The 17670-nt window shown below is 42.9% G+C and overlaps 1 long non-coding RNA gene across 1 annotated transcript; it reads left to right on the plus strand.

Moving 5' to 3' along the window:
• Positions 1-2522: 2522 nt before the first annotated feature.
• On the plus strand, positions 2523-17168 carry LOC111787599 (uncharacterized). Its single transcript, XR_015422900.1, has 7 exons — positions 2523-2860; positions 2940-3020; positions 9386-9464; positions 10459-15128; positions 15208-15288; positions 15898-15976; positions 16971-17168. It is a non-coding gene; the product is annotated as an uncharacterized LOC111787599 (long non-coding RNA).
• The last annotated feature ends 502 nt before the right edge of the window (positions 17169-17670 follow it).

Here is a 17670-nt window from a genome sequence, read left to right on the forward strand (position 1 = left end):
GAAATGTTGAATTTAAATTGGTAGGATATTCTGATGCGGATTTTGCGGGAAGTTTACTTGATCGTAAAATTACTGGTGGAACTTGTCAATTTCTTGGTTTAGTAAAAAGCAAAATTCGGTTGCCTTATCTACTACGAAAGCGAAATATATTACGGTTGCTAGTTGTGCTCAAATTCTTTGGATGAAACAAACTCTTCGTGATTGTGGATTAAAATTTGATGGTGTGCCTATCTTTTGTGATAACACCAGTGCTATTAATTTAACCAAAAATCCTGTTCATCATTCTCGAACTAAACATATGGACCTTATACATCATTTTATTAGAGAGCAGGTGCAAAATGGACATATTATTCTTGATTTTGTAAACTCTAATAATCAATTAGCATATATTTTTACCAAGCCGTTAAATGATTTTTTTTTTTTTTTTTTTTTTTTTGCAAAAATCGACTTGAACTTGGTATTATTCGGTATGATATATGTTGAATTTGAATTTGGTATTATTCGATGTGATATATCTTGAATTTGAATTTGGTAGTACTCGGTGTGATATATCTTGAATTTTATAATCTTAATTATAGGCATGTTGTTAGGGGAGCATGTCATTCTTTTATAATTGTTTTATTGTTCTTTTTTATGATTACAAAGTGGGAGAAAATTAGGAAAAATATGCTATAAATTTGTTATTGTATAATTAATGAATCACTTTGTTGTTGTGTTATTTCATAATTCATTAAAGCATTCATATAGGTGGAGAATGTGAATTTGAGTGAATTTCAAATTTATGATAATATATTAGAATGCCTATCATGATGCATCAATATTATTATTTGGATATGTACATTATTTTAAGTTTTATAGTTTTATGAATTTCATATTATTTTTTTTGAAATGGTTTGTCGTCATAACAAAGGGGGATATTGTTGGCTTTTTGACCCTTCATCTTTAATTAATTAATAGATATTTTGATGATAACAAACCTACCTTCAATTATTAACCATTCTCAGTATTTTGTCTACAGTGTAAGGTTGGTTATAACGATTTCAACGTCTTTTTTAGTTCACTCAAATTAGATATAAAACGAACAAGTTTCAGTCAAAACAAGATACCCGACGTGATGATGTGGTGGAAAAATTGACATCATTGACTAATCAAATTCAAGATACCTGACGTGATGATGTAGTGACAAAATTGACATAATGAACCAGCGGCAAAATTGACATCAGAGACCAATCGAAGTATGACATTTATAAATTTGGTAGGGTAACATATGGTGAAGTTTTCAATTACATTTATAAAAGATTTCCATTACAGAGGAGTATTTGAATTATAAAATCATTTCAGTTACATTTATAAAAAATTTCAATTACTTTTAAATAGAAAAAATTATAATGATTTCATTTACATAGTGGTTACTTTTAAATGAAAAATGAATTATAATGAAAAATGAATTATAATAATTTTATTTATATTTATGAAAATTAGTTCCTTACTTTTACTTTTAAATGGATGGAAAAAAATTATAATGATTTACATTTATGTAAACTAATTTTGAAAAAGAAAACAGTTTGAAATTACAAAATCATTTTAATTACAATGATTTCAATTAGATTTATAAAACTTTCAATTACTTTTAAAATGTTACCCACATTGTTTTGATTTAACATTTTTTTTATTATATTATTACATTTCAATATGTTTTATACAGACAATAAAAATGAATTTAAAATGTTTTTAATATTTATTTAAAATTAAAAAAAAATATATATATATATATATATAATATATAAATGAAACATGTGGTCTATAATTTTTTACAATAAATTTAAAAATAAATAAATATTATTTTTTCGTGGTCCACGTTGTAGTGGTCTGCATCAATTCCTATTTTTACAACTTGATCCCTATTTAAACTCATTACCTATTCGTATTTTTTAAAAACGCAACACACAGAACATCTCACAATACACAAGTTTCATAGTTTCCTCGATCTAAATTTTTTTTTTAAAATCCTCCATTGTTGCTCTCAACAAAGCTTCCAATTCTATTTCGTCTATTGTACTATGAAATGTTCTGTGCTGTGTTTTTAAAAAATAGGAAGAGGTAATGAGTTTAAATAGCGATCAAGTTGAAAAATAGGAAGAGGTAATGAGTTTAAATAGCAATCAAGTTGAAAAATAGGAAGAGGTAATGAGTTTAAATAGCAATGTTGTAAAAATAGGAATTGATGTAGACCACTAAAACGTCGACACGAAAAAATAATATTTATTTATTTTTAAATTTATCGTAAAAAATTATAGACCACATGTTTCATTTAAATATATATATATATTATTTTAAATAATTATTCAAAACATTTTAAATTCTTTTATATATATATATATATATATATATATATATATATATAACATATTGAAATGTAATAATATAATAAAAAAAATGTTAACGAAAAGAATGTGGGTAACATTTTAAACGTAATTGAAATCATTATAAACCTAATTAAAATGATTGTGTAATCGTTGTAATACCCGAAGAAAGAAGAAAAAGAAAAAAAAAAATATAGGAAAAGTTGAGAGGGGCAAATAGGTAAATTTGCCCCTCCAACCACCTAAGGGGTCCAAACGAAACCCCATCCATAATCCTGCAAAAGAGAGATAGTGAGAGAAAGGGGTAGAGAGAACCTAGAGAGAGGAGAAAGGATGAACCGCCGGAAGACTCACCGAAAACTACCGTCGGAGTCTATTCCGGTGAAGATCATGATGCAAGGAGGTGAAGATCATGCAAAGAGACTTTCTTGGAAGGGAAAAGAGAATGTGGGTGGCCGGAGTCCCATTTTTCATCAAGAAGTCGGAAAACCCGCAAGGTAAGGATCTTGAACGTTTTCTCAGATCTACGGTTTTCCTTTGTGAATCAAGATCTGAAATCTTGATATATTCATCTAGGAACAACTCTACGCATGATCTGAGAAGAAGTTGGCCGAGACCTCGACCCGAAGGCGGAGATCCGAGAGTCGTCCTAGAACGGTGAGCGAAATTCCGACCTTCTTAACTCGTCCGGTAGTTAATCGAAAATTACAAAAAAAAAAATATACGAGGACGTAGCCAGTAACACGATCTAAAACTTTATTGAAGGAATCATGTCGATCCGATCTACGGATCGAAAGATATGAAAATCGGAAAAGGAGGTTGTGTTTCGGTTTTCGGAGGGCAGAGAAGAAAGAAGAAAAAAAAAAAAAAAAAGAAGGGAGTCGGCCGGCGAGCGGCGGACGGTGGCGACAGGCGCCGGACGGCTGCGACAGGCGCCGGACACGCGTCGACCATCGGCTGGAGCAACGCAGCTCCAGCGAGGCGTCGACACGTGTCGCCTGCAAGCCGGGCCGAACCGCGACGCGAGCCGAGCCGACTGGACCGGCCGACCCGCGACTACGCGGAGGCGAGCGCGCGTGGCAGGCGCGCGTGCGTGGTGTCACGGTCATGCCTGTCCAGGGCCTGTTGCCCATGGCCGCATGCCCATGACAAGCCAAACCCTTGTCATGTCTTTTCATTCTAGTGTTTTTCCCTTTGTAATTCTAGAGCGTATGACACCTCAAGAAAATCATGTCTAGGCCTGCCAGAACTAAAATGGCCCAGAATGTACTATAGGGGGATATGACTAGTCGTCAACTTCTCCCTACCCAAGGTTATATATGCTAAGCCGTTGTTATCTTTCTCTTGCTTGCTTATATAACGTCTCTTTCTAAAATCTCTCTTTCAAAAATCTCTCTCTCTCCTCGTTTTCTAAAACCTTCTTTTAAAACCGAGGCTAGAGGCTCGACCGTACGTCGCTTGGCCGTAGGCGACGCAAGAACAAATTGGCTTAACTCACTTGTCGTTGGAAAGTGAGTGCCGCACAATCGCTAGTCCGCTGCCTTCGAAAGTGCGATTGTGTCAAGTGGTATCAGAGCTTTGTTAGCTCCGTAACGTCATACAGACCGAAATCATGTCGACGACAAAGTCGACACCCAAAGCACAAGCCGATCGGCTTACGCTAATAGAGGAGGAAATGCTGTTCCTCAAAGAAGTCCCTGACACCCTCCGTTTCTTGGAAACACGGGTGACCGAACTGAGTGAGAAAGTCGTCCAAGTCGACGCAATGGGCAACCGCCTAGACGGGTTGCCAATCGCAGAACTGTTATTTCGAGTGACCTCGCTCGAAGAAAGAGTTGCTCCTACGAGCAGCCCAAAACCGTCTGATAGTCCGGATAGCTCTGTCGCACACAAAGAGGGACGTGGCGAAGAGTTCGACATACTACAAAACACAATGATGAGTTTGTTCAATGGATTGGCTGATGAATTCAGATCAACAGTCGACGACCTCCAAGAAAGGATGTCCGCCATGAGCACTCGAATTGAAGTTACCATGAAAGCCGTGGAAGGTGTCACGGCTGGACAAACTAGTACAGGATCCAACAAACTAAGGTTCCCAGACCCTAGAGCCTTCAAAGGGAATCGGGACGCCAAAGAGTTGGAGAACTTCATCTTTGACGTCGAACAGTACTTCAAAGCCACAACGGCTTGTACCGACGACAAGAAGGTGACTGTAGCTGCGATGTATCTCGTAGACGACGCCAAACTGTGGTGGCGTACGAAGGTGCAAGACATCGAGGATGGATTGTGCACCATTGACTCATGGGAGGACCTCAAGAGAGAGTTGAGGGAACAATTCCTCCCCGAAAACGCAGGACACATAGCAATGGAGAAAATAGTAGCCCTGAAACACACTGGAAACATACGGGACTACGTCAGACAATTCTCAACCCTGATGCTGGATATCAGGGGTACAGCAGAGAAGGACAAGGTGTTCTTCTTTATAAATGGTCTACAACCGTGGGCCAAAACAAAGATACATGAGAACAGGGTCCAAACCCTAGCTGCCGCAATGGCCTGCACCGAGAGACTCGTGGACTGTGGGAACGAAGCAGGATCCCAAAGAAGAGCGACACCAGCCCCAAACAATGGGGGCAAACCATACCGACCACCAGGCCATCGAAATGGAAGCCCCAACAGATCGAATGGATGGACAGATAGACCTCCTCAGAACAATCAAGCGGGGACATCTCGAGGGCCTTACCACCAAAAGAACCACCCGACGACGCCTTTGCAATGCATGCTATGTAAAGGCCCCCACAAGGTATCCTACTGTCCTCATCGGGCCTCTCTCACTGCACTCCAAGTGTCCATCCAAGAGAGCAATGAGGCAAGGGTCGAGACTTTGCTAGACAAGAAAGAAGATCACGACAACCCCCGAATGGGCGCCCTCAAATTCTTGTCAGCCCTCCAACGGAAAGTCGAACCGAAGGAGATAATAGAGAAAGGGCTTATGTTCGTAGATGCCACCATAAACTCTCGACTGAGCAAGAGCACTCTGATAGACTCTGGAGCAACCCACAACTTCATTGCTGATCAAGAAGCCAGAAGATTGGGACTCACCATAGGAAAGGACCCGGGGAAAATGAAAGCTGTCAACTCCGAGGCCTTGCCTATTGTGGGAGTTTCCAAAGGAGTCCCCTTCAAAATAGGGGATTGGACTGGAGAGCTAGACCTTGTCGTGGTTCGCATGGACGACTTCGATGTGGTACTTGGGATGGAGTTCCTCCTAGAACACAAAGTCATCCCAATGTCATTGGCAAAATGCTTAGTGATCACCGACCGTAACCCCACAGTAATACCTGCAAGCATCAAGCAACCAGGTAATCTTCGGATGATCTCGGCCATACAGCTGAAAAGGGGACTCGCACGAGAGGAACCTACCTTCATGGCCATACCACTGATAGAAGAGGCAACCACCGAAGAGACTGTCCCAGAGGAAATCAAGGATGTATTAGACAGCTATACCGACATAATGCCAGAGAGTCTACCACAAACACTACCACCTCGTCGAGGCATTGACCACGAAATCGAACTCCTCCCCGGGGTTAAGCCGCCCGCAAAGAATGCATACCGGATGGCTCCACCCGAGCTAGCCGAATTGAGGAAACAACTAGACGAATTGCTGAAGGCGGGATTCATTCGCCTGGCAAAGGCCCCTTATGGAGCCCCCGTACTATTCCAGAAGAAGAAGGATGGGACGTTGCGTCTGTGCATAGACTATAGAGCCTTAAACAAGGTGACAGTACGCAACAAATATCCTCTGCCGATAATATCTGATTTGTTCGACCAACTTCACGGGGCCAAGTACTTCACGAAATTGGACTTACGATCGGGATATTATCAAGTACGTATTGCCGAAGGGGACGAACCCAAGACGACGTGCATAACAAGATATGGGGCCTTCGAATTCCTAGTAATGCCCTTTGGCTTGACTGGCTTGACAAACGCCCCAGCTACGTTCTGCACGTTGATGAACCAGGTTTTCTACGAATACCTGGATCAGTTCGTCATAGTATACCTCGACGACATTGTTGTTTACAGCACAACCCTCGAGGAACACAAAGTGCACTTGAAGTTAGTGTTTGACAAGCTCCGGCAGAACCAGCTGTATGTGAAGAAGGAGAAATGTGCATTCGCACAAACATGCATCCACTTCCTTGGACATGTCGTCAGATGTGGACAAATCAGTATGGATAGCGACAAGATAAAAGCTATCCAAGAATGAAAGGTTCCTACTTCCGTATCTGAGTTGAGGTCCTTCTTAGGACTAGCCAACTACTATAGGCGGTTCGTCGAAGAGTTTTCACGACGAGCCGCCCCATTGACAGAGCTGTTGAAGAAAGACCACCCTTGGTCGTGGTCGAATGATTGTCAAATGGCCTTTGAAAATCTGAAAACAACCATGACGAGGGGTCCTGTCCTCGGGTTGGTTGACGTCACAAAGCCATTTGAAGTGGAAACCGATGCTTCCGACTTTGCTCTCGGTGGGGTCCTTATTCAAGAAGGCCACCCCATCGCTTACGAAAGTCGAAAGCTCAACGATGCCGAACGAAGATACACTGTCTCCGAGAAAGAAATGCTGGCTATAGTCCATTGCCTTCGAGTCTGGAGACAGTACCTCTTAGGATCGCAGTTCGTAGTGAAGACGGATAACAGCGCCACTTGCCACTTCTTTGATCAACCAAAATTAACAGCAAAACAAGCCCGGTGGCAGGAGTCGTTGGCTGAATTCGACTTCAAGTTCGAACACAAAGCGGGAAAGAGTAATCAAGCAGCCGACGCGCTGAGTCGGAAGGGCGAACATGCGGCCTTGTGCATGTTAGCCCATATTCATTCAAGTAAGATCGATGGATCGATGCGCGACATCATCAAGGAACATTTACACAAAGACCCATCGGCCAAAGCCGTTGTCGAACTAGCTAAGGCTGGAAAGACACGGCAGTTTTGGGTTGAGGGGGACCTCCTGATAACCAAAGGAAACAGATTGTACGTCCCAAGAATGGGAGAACTGAGGAAGAAGCTCATTCAAGAATGTCACGACACCTTATGGGCCGGACACCCGGGATGGCAAAGAACATACGCCCTAATAAAGAAGGGGTACTTCTGGCCAAACATGCGAGACGACATCATGCAATACACCAAGACGTGCCTCATCTGCCAACAGGATAAGATCGAGAAAGCCAAAGTCTCTGGACTCTTGGAACCTCTACCTGTGCCAACACGACCCTGGGAAAGTGTATCTCTGGACTTCATAACACACCTCCCAAAAGTCGGGGAATATGACGCCATCTTGGTTATTGTGGACCGGTTCTCAAAATATGCGACGTTCATCCCCACTCCCAAATTATGTTCGGCGGAACTCACAGCCCAACTGTTTTTCAAACACGTTGTAAAGTTATGGGGCATTTCGTCGAGCATCATCAGTGACAGGGATGGCAGATTCATTGGGACATTCTAGACTGAGTTATTCGCTTTCTTGGGAACAACCTTGAACATCTCCTCGAGTTATCACCCTCAAACCGATGGACAGACAGAACGGTTCAACTGCTTGCTCGAAGAATACTTACGTCACTTCGTCGACGCTCGCCAAAAGAACTGGATACAATTGTTAGATGTCGCCCAATTTTGCTTCAATTGTCAAACAAGCTCGTCTACGGGGAAGAGTCCCTTTGAAATTGTAAGTGGACGACAACCGACCTTACCCCATATTATTGATCATCCTTATGCAGGAAAAAACCCTCAAGCTCACAACTTTACAAGAGAATGGAAGCAGACGACAGATATAGCCCGAGCATATTTAGAGAAGGCTTCCAAGCATATGAAGAAATGGGCGAACAAGAAGCGTCGCCCCCTTCATTTCCGTGCAGGAGATCAAGTCCTTATCAAGCTGAGACCAGAACAGATCAGATTTCGTAGCCGAAAGGACCAGAGATTAGTTCGTAAATACGAAGGCCCGGTTGAAGTCCTTAAAAAGATTGGGGCTACCTCCTACCGAGTTGCACTCCCCGCATGGATGAAAATTCACCCCGTCATTCATGTGAGCAACTTGAAGCCCTATCACCCTGATCCAGACGACGACCATTGAAATACAACCACAAGACCGAGCATCGATCTGAAACAAAAAGAGACAAAGGAAGTGGAAGAGATTCTAGCCGACAGGGTTAGGAAGATAGGAAGACCTGTACGGACGATTCGTGAATTCCTTGTCAAATGGAAGAATCTCCCTACAGAGGAAACAAGCTGGGAACGCGCCGAAGATCTGAACTCCGCCGCCACCCACATCGCAAGGTATGAAAGTAGTCAGTTGACGGGGACGTCAACCAATTAGGTGGGGGAGGATGTCACGGTCATGCCTGTTCAGGGCCTGTTGCCCATGGCCGCATGCCCATGACAAGCCAAACCCTTGTCATGTCTTTTCATTCTAGTGTTTTTCCCTTTGTAATTCTAGAGCGTATGACACCTCAAGAAAATCATGTCTAGGCCTGCCAGAACTAAAATGGCCCAGAATGTACTATAGGGGGATATGACTAGTCGTCAACTTCTCCCTACCCAAGGTTATATATGCTAAGCCGTTGTTATCTTTCTCTTGCTTGCTTATATAACGTCTCTTTCTAAAATCTCTCTTTCAAAAATCTCTCTCTCTCCTCGTTTTATAAAACCTTCTTTTAAAACCGAGGCTAGAGGCTCGACCGTACGTCGCTTGGCCGTAGGCGACGCAAGAACAAATTGGCTTAACTCACTTGTCGCTGGAAAGTGAGTGCCGCACAATCGCTAGTCCGCTGCCTTCGAAAGTGCGATTGTGTCACGTGGCAGGCGCGCGTGCAGCCTGCGGCTGGCGCCTTCCCGCGCGCGTGGCCACTCACTTCCAGCGTGCTGCTGGGCGCGTGAGCGCGCGTGGAACGGCCAATTTGGCCCGGTTGTTTTCTGTTTTCTCGATTTTTGTCCCGGCTCCAGTTCTAATACTGTTTTTACGTGGATAGGGACTTAATTTAGAGAAATCAGTATTTTTGGACACCTCACGGGCAAAGAAACGCTAGCGAGAGGGCATGCGTCAACCAGGTAAGTCACCACCCGGTATTTAGGAAGAAATACTTGTAGTGTTCGCTTGGATTGTATGTATGCATGTTAGTAATTTTGCCTTGAATTAGCTCTCCATGAATGAGCTTAATTAGATGGATTGTTATGATGTGTTGGGTGAATTTCCTGAGTGTTGCTTGTATGCCTTAAGCTTCCGTTGTACGTATGCATGCGTTTAATTTATGTTAGAGTTGTGTATGCCGGGTTTCGGGTGCTTGATGGACGAATTCGTCCCATTGAGCGCGAACTTCGTGCTCTGGGTGCTTGATGAAGGTCATCGCCCCGTTGAGCCGGTATGCCTAGTTTGCATGAATTACATACTATGATGTTAGAAGAAGATTGCATGCACCCTCTGTTCATTGCTAGGGCCCATTTCTTTGATAAGATTAGGGAATCTTGGTTAGGAGCGAAATGCCGCTCTAGCCTGACTTAATTTTTCCCTAGAAACTTAGCGGTTTACCACGGTAAGAAAGTACCTAGGAGGGTTCACAGATTGCTAGCGTGAGAACGGTATCTATAGCTTCGTGGGAGGACCAAGGGTCCCTGATCAGTCCTTACTGTTCTTAGCCATTTCGCATGGGAAATGTGTCCCCACGTCGTACAGCCCATTAGCTGCATGGGAACGGGTTGGGTCGCGCCCCCCCATAGGAGGACTATATGGGCGTAGGGGTATTCAGCACACCCCTAGGCTAGGTACCATGTAGTTCTAGATAGCCATGTAAAGGTAGCGCCTCATAGAGAGATACCGACCATATTAGCTTGGCATAAGGAACCTCTAGGTGACTAATGAAAGGACGATGAACCGGTGAAACCCAAGGGGCAAGCCCCAAGAGACTAAGGTTAGAACCCGATGTCCTAGAACCGAATTAGAAAACCGTGGGAGTTCTGTTAAATTAAGATGCGAAGAGAGCCTACAAGTAGGTGGCTTACTGAGTATAATTTTTATACTCATCCCGTTCTCATTTATTTTTCTCAGGTGTTCACTGGCTGCTGGTCGAGGTAGAGGAGCGTTTGAGAGTTGTACAGTCACAGAGGGGGTCGTTCCGGAGCGTCAGTCCCTTTTCGGTCTTTTAGAGTTTTTTATATTTCATTTTATATTTGCAATTTCTTTTGTAATAATTAACAAACAAAATTTCTCTCTTTTGTTTTAATTCAAAGTGTTTTTATATTTTTACTTTGGTTTTCTTTTCTTTTATTTTTCTTTTGTTTGTTTTCGATTTCGTCTTTTTAGTCACGGTCTGATTTTCGAAGCCTCGAAAATCGGGTCGTGACAGATTGGTATCAGAGCAGTCGGTTTTAGATTCTGTAGACTTTTTCTAGGATAGAGAGTCGTACACCTCTGTGACTCAACTCAACGACACGCCTCGCCGCGACCAGGTATGCATTTTAACCCTGTTTAGTAGGATATGAGTGGTTGCAAGGCTGTAAAAATTTGATGTTTGTCTTGGAAAAGTGGTAACTATGATTACACTTTAGAGTGTTTAATAGTGAAAGTTCACTCTATTACTGTCGATGCTAGATTCGAGTTATTGTGAGGAGGCCGAGAGGGTTCACGTTATAACTTACTGAGCTTAGGAAGACAAAGGGGTGACTTCGCAAAGTGCGTGACGTCCAACCCATAGAAATGTATATCAGACCTTCTAAGGTCTAGTAAGAGATGGTATACCTATGGCTCAGCCTCCCACAACCATAATTCTAGATGTCAAGCATGCCTCCGTGGAGACTACGTAGTAGGCCTAGACAGTATAGAGCAGTCTTGGTGCACAAACCACATAATAGACCCAAACAATATCGTTCTTACAAGTAAGGGCGACCACTATAGGAATTAAGCACCCCTCAAGCAAACCATTTTCACGGGTGAGTTTGGTTAAGTTGGAAGTCGAGAAATAAGATTCACCAACAGAGAGAGTGAAGCTGTGGAGGCCCTGGCTTCCAGGTTGGTTGGAGTCTTCATGATATAAGTTCAGGTTCATGGACTTCCATGAGTGAGATGTGCGCTTTATGCCACTAATGAGTCATGGGGTGTAGGATATTCCTACTAAAGGATCACCTAATGGATGACAAGTCGCTTTGGACCTTGGTGGAGAGGACCGAGTTCAAAAAGCAGTACGTGGTTATCAGGACCATGAAACTGCGTTCTAACCTATCCTTTGGTCAGGGCATGTATACTCACAAGGTGAGGGACGTGGAACTGTCAAGGTAAGTCCAGCGAACCTCAGGGTTGAGAACAACAAGAAAAGAGGCCAAGCTATGGTCATGCCTTTGTCGTTTGAAGGAAGAAAGTCTAGATGGGCGTTAATAAGAACCAACCCTTGTATAAGTGATCTGGACTACAAAAGGGTAGAACTCCAGTTTCACACATGAGTGTAACAAAATACTTGTGAAGCATGCTCAGACAGAGGTAGAGATGCTAGATAACGTGAGTTTAGAAACTACCTGAAGAGTAGTGAGATAGTGATAGTGCACTAGTAAGGGGAGCAGAAGACATAATGTGTCTTGCGGAAAACCTTGGACATAGATAAAAGTATCCTCAGAGCTTGAGGAAGACTGGTTACCAAACAAGAGTTTTTAGTGAGTTCCATAGGCTCCTTTACAAGAACTTGATGGATGCACACACACGAGCCAATATAAGATATCACTACGAAAGGAAATGGGACTTGATCAATCATAAGACACTACATGAGTTGGCCTAGGTGAATGCAGAGGACTTATACAAGGAACCTTTATTTTCAAAAGAGCCTGCATTTAGCTCAGATGAGTATTAGTACTTAGGCAAGTTACATGACAAGTTATCTCGTTATGAGGAAAGACCTATGTTGGCCAATTGGGAGGTAGCTACGAGACCATTCTTGGTGAAGTAGTAAGGATTGTAAGGGTCTCGACAAGTTTAGGATACCTCTTATGTGGATCAAGGAGAGTGATATATCGAAGGCAACTATTAGGAGCAATCACGAGGAAGGAAAGTTGTTCGATAAGCCTTTCGACCTGATCAATGTCTTGCTAAGGATTAGGTTTAGACTAATCGAATGTTTAAGAGATTTTCTTGTTATCGTCAAAGACGACTTCAATGACAATGTGTCGTTGTACACCAAGATGGAATTAGTTGACAAGGAACACTCGGGAGAAAGTTATGATGATGTTAAGGACACACCAATTGTACGCTAAGTTCCCCAAAGCAAGTTTTGGCTGTCTGAGATGACATCCGAAGTTATATGGTGTCAAGTGGAGAATTCATCGCAGACACCGCTAAGATTGAAGTAGCTATGAGGTGGCCAAAACTGACCACAGTCACTAAGGTACAAAGTTCTAGAAATCTTTCGAAAGACTTGATATGAACCCAACAACTGATCACGTGCATGTACTCGAAGGACCGATTACAAGAAGCAAAGTTAAGAAGATTCAAGAGGCCTATACATTGCATCTTCAAAAGCTAGCTAGTGTACAGGTTGAAACAAAGTCTTTTGAGCCCAAAAATCTTTATAGCATTAGCATATCAAATCAAGAAGATAATGGAGTGGCTGATATTGGAAAGTAATTAGAAGACTTGCCTTTGGTAGTTGAATTACCAATTAAGGATGGAAAGTAATTAGAAGACTTGCCTTTGGTAGTTGAATTACCAATTAAGGAAATTTATTAATGCCTTATTTGCTTCAATTTTTATTTAATAGCATTTGTAGTTGGTGGCTGAACTTTATTATGTTAGGGTTACCTTTTAGACCTATTTAAAGGCATGTAATGGAATTTTGTTGAATACAGAAAAAAAAAACCTTTGTGTTTTCTTGATACCCTTTTGGTGTTATTCTTTTTCAAACCTTACTTTAGGTTTGATGTTTAAACCGATTCATTGAATTAGTTTTGATCAAGCTAATTCTGGAGTGAATTGTCTTGGTATCTAAGAGTGACCATCATAGATTCCAAGTTCGATCTAAGAGTCATTCATCTTCTAACCAGCTCTTGGTTGGAATCAATCCGTTAAGTTAGCTTTCTCTGTGAGCGTTTTGCAAGGATTCTAGAAGGACCTCTAGCTTTGCAAATTCCAGCAGTGTAGGCGCTTATCAAGACTCGTACGTGATACTTCCAAGATCTCTGCAGCGCCTGCACAGTTAACCAAGGAGGGAAAACCCTTCGATTGAATACCAGTAGGCGGAAAGAGTTTCCAGGAACTTAAGCAAAGGTTGGTGACTGCAGCAGTTCAAGATGGGCTGGACAACCTTGTAACGTATAGAAATGCCTCATGTAAGGGCTTAGGGTGCGTGCTTACGCAGAATGGTGAGGCAGTAGCTTACCCTTCAAGAAAGCAGAAAGAGCACGAACAAAATTACCCTACTCATGACCTTTAACTAGCACTGACCGTGCTTGCCATGGTGACATGGCAACATTACGAGCATGGAGAAAAGTGCAAGCATACACTGACTAAAGAGCCTCGGGTACTTGGTCGTACAGATGGAATGACACAAACCGTTCATACATCTGCAATGATCACCAAGCAAGCAAAGTTACAAGATGGAAGGAAGAATGCTAGAAACTGGGGTTGCAGTTAATGGTAATATCGCTAAGATAGCATAGATGACCATGCAACCCACTTTATGAAAACGTGTCTTTGATGCCCAGAGATCTGATGAACACCTTAACAAAGTGTGGAGTCAGACTGGGGTGGAAAAGCCAACTAGGTGTTCTATCTCCTCAGACGGGGTCTTGCACTGGCAAGGCTGCCTAGGTGTTCCCTGAGACGAGGAAATCCTAAAAGACATTTTAGCTGAAGCCACAATACATCTGATACGTTCCACCTAGGATGTACGAAGTTATCTGAAGAGATACTATGGGTGGCTTGGGAATGAAGAGAGACATGGCGGGTTTCGTAAGACGATGCTGCTAGCAGGTTAAGTCATCGAAATAGCGCCTAACAAGATTGCTACAGTCCTTCAATGAGAAGTAGTGAGTGTGGGTTTTGTCTCGGGTTTGCCAAAGACTAAACAGACTCGTAACGTGATTTGGATACTTGGGGTAGACCAACCAAGACAACTCACCTCATCCCAGATGAGACCACTTATCGAGTAGATCGATGAGATAAGTTATATGTCAAAGAGATGGTACGCCTATACGGGTACCAGACCCTATCGGGTCAGACCATGGTATGAAAGAGCGACCACCTTAGTAAAAGTCTCGTGGGAGTAACCACCTTAATGAAGAGGCAACTCGAGGACGTAAAGAAGACGGGAGAGAGGCCTATCCCAAACTCTTCCAAGAGATAGCTACTTTCGGGGACAAAAGTTCCTAAGGAGGGGAGAATTTGTAATACCCGAAGAAAGAAGAAAAAGAAAAAAAAATATATATATATATATATAGGAAAAGTTGAGAGGGGCAAATAGGTAAATTTGCCCCTCCAACCACCTAAGGGGTCCAAACGAAACCCCATCCATAATCCTGCAAAAGAGAGATAGTGAGAGAAAGGGGTAGAGAGAACCTAGAGAGAGGAGAAAGGATGAACCGCCGGAAGACTCACCGAAAACTACCGTCGGAGTCTATTCCGGTGAAGATCATGATGCAAGGAGGTGAAGATCATGCAAAGAGACTTTCTTGGAAGGGAAAAGAGAATGTGGGTGGCCGGAGTCCCATTTTTCATCAAGAAGTCAGAAAACCCGCAAGGTAAGGATCTTGAACGTTTTCTCAGATCTACGGTTTTCCTTTGTGAATCAAGATCTGAAATCTTGATATATTCATCTAGGAACAACTCTACGCATGATCTGAGAAGAAGTTGGCCGAGACTTCGACCCGAAGGCGGAGATCCGAGAGTCGTCCTAGAACGGTGAGCGAAATTCCGACCTTCTTAACTCGTCCGGTAGTTAATCGAAAATTACAAAAAAAAAAATATACGAGAACGTAGCCAGTAACACGATCTAAAACTTTATTGAAGGAATCATGTCGATCCGATCTACGGATCGAAAGATATGAAAATCGGAAAAGGAGGTTGTGTTTCGGTTTTCGGAGGGCAGAGAAGAAAGAAGAAAAAAAAAAAAAAAAGAAGGGAGTCGGCCGGCGAGCGGCGGACGGTGGCGACAGGCGCCGGACGGCTGCGACAGGCGCCGGACACGCGTCGACCATCGGCTGGAGCAACGCAGCTCCAGCGAGGCGTCGACACGTGTCGCCTGCAAGCCAAGCCGAACCGCGACGCGAGCCGAGCCGACTGGACCGGCCGACCCGCGACTACGCGGAGGCGGGCGCGTGTGGCAGGCGCGCGTGCGTGGTAGGCGCGCGTGCAGCCTGCGGCTGGCGCCTTCCCGCGCGCGTGGCCACTCACTTCCAGCGTGCTGCTGGGCGCGTGAGCGCGCGTGGAACGGCCAATTTGGCCCGGTTGTTTTCTGTTTTCTCGATTTTTGTCCCGGCTCCAGTTCTAATACTGTTTTTACGTGGATAGGGACTTAATTTAGAGAAATCAGTATTTTTGGACACCTCACGGGCAAAGAAACGCTAGCGAGAGGGCACGCGTCAACCAGGTAAGTCACCACCCGGTATTTAGGAAGAAATACTTGTAGGGTTCGCTTGGATTGTATGTATGCATGTTAGTAATTTTGCCTTGAATTAGCTCTCCATGAATGAGCTTAATTAGATGGATTGTTATGATGTGTTGGGTGAATTTCCTGAGTGTTGCTTGTATGCCTTAAGCTTCCGTTGTACGTATGCATGCGTTTAATTTATGTTAGAGTTGTGTATGCCGGGTTTCGGGTGCTTGATGGACGAATTCGTCCCATTGAGCGCGAACTTCGTGCTCTGGGTGCTTGATGAAGGTCATCGCCTCGTTGAGCCGGTATGCCTAGTTTGCATGAATTACATACTATGATGTTAGAAGAAGATTGCATGCACCCTCTGTTCATTGCTAGGGCCCATTTCTTTGATAAGATTAGGGAATCTTGGTTAGGAGCGAAATGCCGCTCTAGCCTGACTTAATTTTTCCCTAGAAACTTAACGGTTTACCACGGTAAGAAAGTACCTAGGAGGGTTCACAGATTGCTAGCGTGAGAACGGTATCTATAGCTTCGTGGGAGGACCAAGGGTCCCTGATCAGTCCTTACTGTTCTTAGCCATTTCGCATGGGAAATGTGTCCCCACGTCGTACAGCCCATTAGCTGCATGGGAACGGGTTGGGTCGCGCCCCCCCATAGGAGGACTATATGGGCGTAGGAGTATTCAGCACACCCCTAGGCTAGGTACCATGTAGTTCTAGATAGCCATGTAGAGGTAGCGCCTCATAGAGAGATACCGACCATATTAGCTTGGCATAAGGAACCTCTAGGTGACTAATGAAAGGACGATGAACCGGTGAAACCCAAGGGGCAAGACCCAAGAGACTAAGGTTAGAACCCGATGTCCTAGAACCGAATTAGAAAACCGTGGGAGTTCTGTTAAATTAAGATGCGAAGAGAGCCTACAAGTAGGTGGCTTACTGAGTATAATTTTTATACTCATCCCGTTCTCATTTATTTTTCTCAGGTGTTCACTGGCTGCTGGTCGAGGTAGAGGAGCGTTTGAGAGTTGTACAGTCACAGAGGGGGTCGTTCCGGAGCGTCAGTCCCTTTTCGGTCTTTTAGAGTCTTTTGTATTTCATTTTATATTTGCAATTTCTTTTGTAATAATTAACAAACAAAATTTCTCTCTTTTGTTTTAATTCAAAGTGTTTTTATATTTTTACTTTAGTTTTCTTTTCTTTTATTTTTCTTTTGTTTGTTTTCGATTTCGTCTTTTTAGTCACGGTCTGATTTTCGAAGCCTCGAAAATCGGGTCGTGACACATGTTCTATCATATAGACCTGGAATCTTAAGTCTATACTTTCCACCTCGATTTGATCAAAGTGTTTTAATAGTTTTTCCTAATAGATTCTTAACCTCAGTCTTATACTCTCTGAACTTTTCAAGAGCTTTGGACTTGTGATGCATTAGGTAAATATAGCCATATCTTGAATAATCATCAATAAAACTAATGAAATATTCATACCCTTCTCGTTCTTTGACATTCATTGAACCACAGAGATCTGTATGCACGAGTTCTAAGGTTTCTTTGGCTCTATTAAAGGGAATGAACTCTTCATCCACGTAGCGGAAGCATTGGGAACCGTTTTGATTTTTATTAAGAATTAAAACAAAGCAATAAATAGAAGAATAAGAACTCTACTTTTGTAGAAACCCTAGCTTGC

Source organism: Cucurbita pepo, chromosome 11 (genome assembly GCF_057944985.1).
Source record: "Cucurbita pepo subsp. pepo isolate OVF chromosome 11, ASM5794498v1, whole genome shotgun sequence".
Classification (NCBI taxonomy): domain Eukaryota; kingdom Viridiplantae; phylum Streptophyta; class Magnoliopsida; order Cucurbitales; family Cucurbitaceae; genus Cucurbita; species Cucurbita pepo.